The sequence below is a fragment of the Phoenix dactylifera genome, chromosome 9 (genome assembly GCF_051530095.1).
Source record: "Phoenix dactylifera cultivar Ajwa chromosome 9, Ajwa_hap1_PhDact_Kaust_v1.1, whole genome shotgun sequence".
Classification (NCBI taxonomy): Eukaryota; Viridiplantae; Streptophyta; class Magnoliopsida; order Arecales; family Arecaceae; genus Phoenix; species Phoenix dactylifera.
The window spans coordinates 13,974,696-13,982,824 of record NC_143198.1 but is presented as its reverse complement, the minus strand read 5'-3'; the positions used below and the strand labels follow the sequence as shown (position 1 = coordinate 13,982,824).

The 8,129-nt window shown below is 40.4% G+C and overlaps 1 long non-coding RNA gene across 1 annotated transcript; it reads right to left on the bottom strand.

The window, feature by feature from the left end:
- Positions 1–583: 583 nt before the first annotated feature.
- On the bottom strand, positions 584–2,311 carry LOC148702459 (uncharacterized). Its single transcript, XR_015968774.2, has 2 exons — positions 1,936–2,311; positions 584–1,794 (listed from the first exon to the last, which is right to left on the bottom strand). It is a non-coding gene; the product is annotated as an uncharacterized LOC148702459 (long non-coding RNA).
- Between the last annotated feature and the right edge of the window lie 5,818 nt (positions 2,312–8,129).

The window sequence follows — 8,129 nt, the reverse complement described above, 5'->3', positions numbered from 1 at the left end:
CCACAACACCATTTTGTTGTGGTGTCCTAGGTGCAGAGAAATTGTGAGTTATCCCTTTTTTACTACAGAATTCATCAAATAAATGATTCTCAAACTCAGTTCCATGATCACTTTTAATTGCTATAACTGAACTATTTTTTGTATTTGTTACCTCCTTATGGAACTTCTTAAAAACTGAAAATGCATCATCCTTATAAGCTAAAAACATGACCCAAGTGTATCTAGAGTAAACATCAACTATGACAAGTCCATACTTATTTCCACCAAGGCTTGTAGTCCTAGTTGGTCCAAAAAGGTCCATGTGAAGTAATTCAAGTGGTCTAGTAGTAGAGACATAATTTATGAATTTAAAAGAACTTCTAGGTTGTTTGCCAAATTGACAAGCTTTACAAATTTTGTTTTTCTCATATTTCAGCTTTGGCAAACCAATCACAGAATCTCATTTAACTAATTTAGATAAGGTGTCCATGCTTGCATGACCTAATTTACGATGCCATAACCAACTTGCCTCACTAAGCTTAGTATCATTAGCTACTAAGTAGTGGCTGTTTTTAGCAAGATCATTAAGATCTACTACATAAACATTTCCACGTCTTAGTCCTTTGAAAACTAAACTATTGTCAGTTGAGTTGGTTATGATGCATGTAGATGGCTTAAACAATACATCAAAGCCTTTATCACACAGTTGACTAATGCTAAGTAAGTTGTGCTTAATACCATCTACAAGCCGAACATTATCAATAAAAGTTGAAGGTGTGATTTGTATCTTACCAATACCCATGATGTGACCTTGGTTATTATCTCCAAAAGTCACTGTACCTCCTTTCTTAGGTTCTAGGATGAAGAATTGCTTTTTGTCACCCGGCATGGTCTTGAATAGCCACTATCCAAGTACCAATAGTTTTTATTGACCTTGGCTGCAAGACACTCCTACACAAGAAAATCATACAATCTTAGGTACCCAAGTTTTCTTGGGTCCTTCAAGGTTAGTTATATTGGTTCCTTTTGGAACCCAAACCTTTTTAATATTTCTTTTAGTTTTTGTTTTTCTATGGTCACATATGTTAGCTTTATGTCCTACTTTTCCACAGCAAAAACAGATTATATTTTTAGTTTTACTTTTTCCAGCTTTTACAAAAAAGTTTTTAAGAAACTTTTGCTTATTCTTAGGCTTATACCCTAAACCAGCTCTATTAAACACAGCTCTTTGACTATTAAGAATCATCTCCAATTTTTCAGAACTATATGTAAACTTTTCTACAATAGGTTTGTATTTTTCAAGTTCTTTTGTTAAGTTCAGTTTTTCTGTTTTTAGTAAGCTTAAGTCTTTTGTAAGATTATCTTTTATAGTTTGATTACTGTTTTTATATTCTAAAATCTCTTTAGTTAATCTTTCTTTGTCTTTAATCAAGGTACAGTTCTTTTGAGTTAATAAATGGTTGCTTATTTTAAGTTCTAAGTTTTCTTTAATAATGAAGTCTTTTTTCTTAATTAGACTATCATTTTTATAACTACAAGATTTATTAGTCAACCTCAAATCTTGGTTTTTAAGAGTTAAGGATTTATACTCATCCATTAGTTCATTAAAGGCATCATACAATTCATCAAAAGTAAACTCTAACTGAGTTTCAGATGTTTCCTCATTATCATTTACCATGAAGCAAAGAATGGCTTTTTCTTCTTGTTCCTCTTCCGATGATGATGATGATTGATTGAAATCTGTCAATGTGGAGACAAGAGCTTTCTTCTTCTTGAGTTTGTAGCTCTTCTTGTTGGAATACCCCGATCATGCCGCTGAAAATTCAAAAAATTCAGATGCAGCGGAAGAGGCATGTGCGGGATCAACCGTTCATCGCATGAACGTTGTTTAAAAACCGTTCGTAGATAGATAAGGATTAAAAACTTTTAAATAGCATTAGAAGATCAGATCTTCACCTTTGTGCGGGTAGATGATCACCGCAAACTGATGATCGTGGTTTAGGATGAAGGTTCGCTTGAAGCCGTTCAAGTGTCCGGCCTCTACGGGTATCCACACGAAGCAGAAAACCGATCCAAGCTTTATATCTCCCCGGGGTGCTAGCTCTCTTGCAGAGATAACTTTGATGGCTGATATCCTCCCTTTCAATCAATCCTTGATTGTGCTTGGGAGGAGGAAGAAGAAGGATGAAGAGAAGAAGAGGAACGAAGCCCTGCAGCCTTCTTTTTCTTCCTTGCGTTGGAACCAAACGGTGGAGGAAGAAGGAGGCCACCAAGATCCTTTTCTTCCCTTTGTTGTTGGTGGCTGAAAAGAGAGGAGAGGAGGGTAGCCACGTGACGGAGAGGAGGAGGGCTTCACTTATCATTAGGGCACCTCCTTTCAAAGCCTTATAAAGGCATCTAGGGCTCCTATTTGGTTTAGTCCAAATCATGAATCAATTGGGTTCAATCTATGCTAGTCCTAATCCAATTAGAACTTGAATGAACCATGACTCAATTGAACTCTTCAATCCTAATCCAATTAGGAGTCATGTTGATTCATTAGATTAATAATTAATTAGGACTTAAGAAATCCTAATCCAATTAGGACTTGTTTAATTCTAGTCCTAATCCAATTAGGACTCTAATTTGAATTCGAAGTCCTAATCTGATTAGGACTCTAAGAATCCTACTCCAAGTAGGAATCCAAATTTAATTCAAAACTCCTAATCTAATTAGGATTGTAGGAATCCTACTCCAAGTAGGAATCCCAGTCCTACTCCAAATAGGATTTTCAGTCAAAGTAGGAATCCCAGTCCAAGTAGGAATCTCAGTCCAAGTAGGATTCCTAGTCCTAATCCAATTAGGACTCTAGGAATCCTACTCCAAGTAGGACTCTTGTTTTAAGTCCAATTAATTAATTCTCTTTGTTCCTTCTTCAGCTTATTATCAATCGAATTGATTACTTGTGATTCCTAATCACGATTCAACCATCGGATCGGTCAATGCCTCTAGTGTGTGTGACCCCATAGGTTCTACTCTGACCGGTAGTGAGATATATTGTGATCTCTATCACAATATCATTGAAAACTCCTTTCAATGGGTCGGAACAATTCCAACTCTACTCATTAGGGCTTATCGATCATCGAGATAATCCCTATGAGTCCCACCATCCACCAGTGACACCTAGCAGCATGTAGTGGCTACCCAGCAGAATAGAATGATGAACCTCTAGGTGCAGTTATCATGTGATACAGTCCTTCTATCGTGGATCCCTACAGGACGGAGGTCATGGATAACTCGTCAAACCCCTTTGTTTGTCATATGTCAAGATTTATTCGACTCGAGTTCGATAGTGGAAAACTCTTTCTCCACTTTATATTACTGCCCTGGCCAAGGTCTTAGAACTCAGTCTAACAAATCACATAGGATCACTTCTCTTCTATCAAGGTCGATAGATTCCATGTAAGTGCATACCCTACTCCTACAGTGAACTTACTGCAGCCAATCTACACTACAAGGACCTATATGACTAGAGACCATGTATACGTGTAGTCAAACTACAATAACCTCACTGTGAGTAGCTGAAGCACCGCAGGTCAAAGGACCAGTCATACTACTGCAGCATCAAGCAAGTCACTGACGAGTGGATAGACATCCAAGTGACTTCTTGTCTTGGTCACGCTCAGTACCCTTGTTCTCTAACAAGCACTTGCACTATCACTTCAGTTTTCCTACATTGTGGACTCAAGTCTCGTCCATCCAGAAGGAAAGTGATCTGTGCACTGATCGGATTGATCACCGTCCTCGTGATGATCCATTGATCAGGAGCATTTAGAAATTAATCACCAATGATACATGGCTCAAATTCTCAACTCTTGAGAATATGTATCATCATCTTATTAATTTCTTGGACGATTCATAGACACATAAATAATATGAATGAAAAGATGCCTTTTATTTATTCAATAATAAATAGTCTAGTACAAAATTATGTCCCTAGAATTAACAATGTGTCAGCCAGATTGGCTTCTAGGGCATACATCTAACAATCTCCCACTTGCAGTAAAGCCAATCAGTCATATGTCTAAGCCCCATCTTCTCAAGGTGGGCTTCAGTCTTTTGCTGACTTAGCTGCTTAGTGAACGGGTCTGCCATGTTATCCGCGGAGTCTACTCTCTGCACCTCTACATATTTCTTCTCAATATAGTCGCGTATGAGGTGGAAGCGCCGCTCTATGTGCTTGGACTTCTGATGAGACCTTGGCTCCATAGCTAGTGCTATGGTGCCAATGTTATCGCAGTAAAGTGTTATGGCATCTAATGACATTACACCTAACTCTGCAATGAACTTTTAACCAGAAGGTTTCCACTGCACCTTTAGATACGGCTTAACATTCAGCTTCTAAGGTAGAATCTATAATGATCGGTTGTTTGGAACTCTTCCAATTTACTGAACCACCATTGCACATATTCTGATGTAGACTTTCTATCATCAATATGTGTGCATCCTTCTACCTTCAACTCTGATCTTCTCCCAAAGACCAAGAACATGTCCTTAGTTCTTCTCAAGTACTTAAGACTGTTCTTCACAGCTATCTAGTGCTTTTTGCCTGGATCTGATTGACATATGCTCGTGACATTCACAGCATGTACTATATCAAGTCATGTACATAGCATGGCATTCATGAGGCTCCCTATTGCTGATGTATAGGGGATCTTGCTCATGCGTTGAATCTCTTCAGATGTGTTGGGGCACATCTTCTTGGAGAGATTAATTCCATGTCTTAGGGGTAAGAGACCCCTTTTAGAGTTTTCCATGCTGAACCTTTTCAGCACTTCCTCTATGTACATCTTCTGTGATAGGCCAAGCATCCTTTTAGATCTATCTCTATAGACCTTTATTCCCAAAATATAGGATGCTTCCCCAAGGTCTTTCATGGAGAACCTTTTTGACAACCTGACCTTGACCGAGGTTAGCATGGGAATATCATTCCCTATCAGGAGGATGTCGTCCACGTACAGTACGAGAAATATAACAGCACTCCCACTAACCCTTTTGTAAACACATGGTTCCTCTTCGTTTTTGATGAAATCAAACGTTTTGATTGCGTCATCGAAACGAGTGTTCCAACTCCGAGATGCTTGCTTTAGTCCACAGATGGACCTTTGCAGCTTGCAGACCTTGTGATCTCCATCACTGGAAGTGAAACCCAAAGGCTGTTCCATATAGATGTCTTCATCAAGATATCCATTCAGGAAAGCTGTTTTCACATCCATCTGCCAGATTTCATAATCATGAAATGCTGCAATGGCAAGCAATGTTCGGATGGATTTTAGCATGGCTACAGGTGAAAAGGTCTCCTGATAGTCAATGCCTTCGCACTGACTATACCCTTTCGCCACAAGCCTTGCCTTATAGGTCTCTACCTCTCCATTCGAACCTATTTTCCTTTTGTAGATCCATTTGCATCCAATAGGTACAATACCTTCTGGTGGGTCTACTAAGGTCCAGACTTGGTTGGAATGCATGGAGTCTAACTCTGACTTCATGGCTTCTAACCATTTCTCGGAATCGATATCAGATATCGCCTCGTCGTAGGTTTTGGGATCTTGTGTATGATCCCTATCTCCCACTAGGAACATTTCCTCGGTATCTTCTTCTAGTATACCTAAGTATCTATCGGGAGGATGGGAGACCCTACTAGATCTGCGAGGTGGTTGAGGGACATCGTGTACTGGCTCTGTATGAATGGATTCGATAGGATCCATGACTCGTTGCTTTTCAGAGACTTTTTCTTCAAGCTCAATTTTCCTCCCACTGCCTCTATCAAGGATAAACTGGTTTTTCCAAGAAGATGGCGTGACGGCTCACAAACACATTGTGATCCTCTGAGATGTAAAAATTGTATCCTAATGATTCTTTAGGATATCCTATAACACGAGCACTTATGGTCCAAGCCTCTAACTTGTCTGCCTGTAGTCTCTTGACATGGGCCGGACATCCCCAAATCTTGGTTTCTTACCATGTCATATCTCATATGGTGCGGTAGGAATGGACTTTAGAGGGAACTCTATTCAACAAGTAAATAGCTGAAAATAGGGCATCTATCTAAAGAAATAAGGGTAAATCAGTGAAGCTCATCATGGACTGGACCATATTAATAGAGTCCGATTCCTCCTCTCTGACACTCCATTGAGCTGAGGTGTACTAGGAGGAGTCCATTATGAAACTATACCATTCTCCTTGAGATAATCACGGAACTCTCCATTAAGGTATTCACTTCCTCGATCTGATCGAAGAACCTTAATGAGTTTTTTGTGCTTATTTTTCTACTTCATATCTAAGCTTTTTGAACCTTTCAAAAGTTTCATATTTGTGTCTCATACACATATCCATACTGTGAGTAATCATCGGTAAAATGAAGTAAAAATTACAACCCCTAGCCTGCACATCGAATGGGCCACACACATCAGTGTTGTTGCCCAGTAGATACAACCCAAGAGGGGGGGTGAATTGGGTCTTTCAAAACTTTTATGCTACTTCTAAAACTTTTTGATTAACTATGCTAAGTTGTATAGATGCACAGTGAAAGTTAAACTTAGCAAGGGTTTGATGTATAGACTTCGACTTGATTAAATATGCTTGCAACTAAAGGATGTGCGGATAAGAATTAAGCAAGCAATTTATCTAAGTAAGTAAGTGTGTTAGTTAGACAATAACTAGAGGCATTACAAACACAAAGGACATATAGTGGTTCGGTGCACCCCAGCACCTACATCCACTCCCCAAGACCTCTTGGGAATTTCCCTATAATCCTACCGATTACAGCCGGTTGTTTTACAAGCTCACAACCCAACTTGTTGTTTTACGAGATCACAACGAACTCGGTCGGTTTTCACAGGCTCACCGACTCGAACCAACCCCGATTGTTTTTTCGGGCTCACAATCAAACCCTTACACGTTGGTTTTACCCTCGGCTCGCCAACAAACCTAAACCCCGTTGGTTTTCCCTTTGGCTCACCAACAAACCTTAAACCCCGTTGGTTTTTCCTTTGGCTCACCAACAAACCTTAACCCCTTGATTCAATCCCTTGATTGAATCAAGTTACAAGATATTAAAAATAAAGTTTAAAACAAATCAAAGCTTCTTAAACAAGCAAATATAACAATATAAACAAATAGAGTAAAGAGAAGCCCTCAAACAAGTTTTGAAGATGAAGGAGCTCGGCTTCTTCTTTACTTGACCCTCTTCTGATTTGGCACGAGGTAGAGGATCACTGAGGCAGCACACGGATGGAGAGGAAGCTTTGGGATTCTCTTGGATGCTCTTCTTCTCTCTATTTCGCTTTGGATGGCCCTTTTGTGCTTATGGGAGATTTCCTTTGTAATCTCTTTGAGATCTCTTTCCTAGATGATCTCTCCCGCTTCCATTTCCTCTCCCCTAGCTCTCCTCTTGTTTTTATAGCTTTAGATGGCGTGGAAACAAGAATATAGCCATTAGAGACAAAAATAGAGCCGTTGGACACAGTCTGCACTTTCTGATAATATTACCGTTGGGATCGGAGTCGACTCGCGCGATCAGGAGTCGACTCGCCTGTTGCAGGAGTCGGCTCGTGTTTTACCGGAGACGACTCGGTCACTGTTCCAAATTTGAATTAATGTGCTTGCCTCGACTGGGAGTCGACTCGACTTAACCCGGAGTCGACTCGCCAACTTCTGGAGCTGACTTGGCAATTCTGGAGTCGGCTCTTCCACTGAAGTCCGTGGATCCAATTTTGAATTTTGTCCACTCGAGTCGACTCGACTGTCCTGGGAGTCGACTCGAATCTTAGAGCCCGAACTCCCGATCCTCTGTCTTTTGGCTCGTCCAGACTTGGAGTCGACTCGAACTTCCTTGGAGTTGACTCGGCTCTCAGTTTGCGAAACACAGCCTTCTGCCATCTTGGTGTAGCACTGCCTTGGAGTCGACTCGAGCTGTCTGGGAGTCGACTCGAATCTCAGAGGCAGTAACTTGGTTTTCTGTCTGTTGATGGTCGCGGAGTCTCGGAGTCGACTCGTGCAATGCGGGAGTCGACTCGAATCTCAGAGTCCCAAAAATGCTCTCTGACTTTTTTCTTGTGTTCCGCTGAGAGTCGACTCTTGCTTTCTTTCAACTTGAGAGCTTTGGAGGC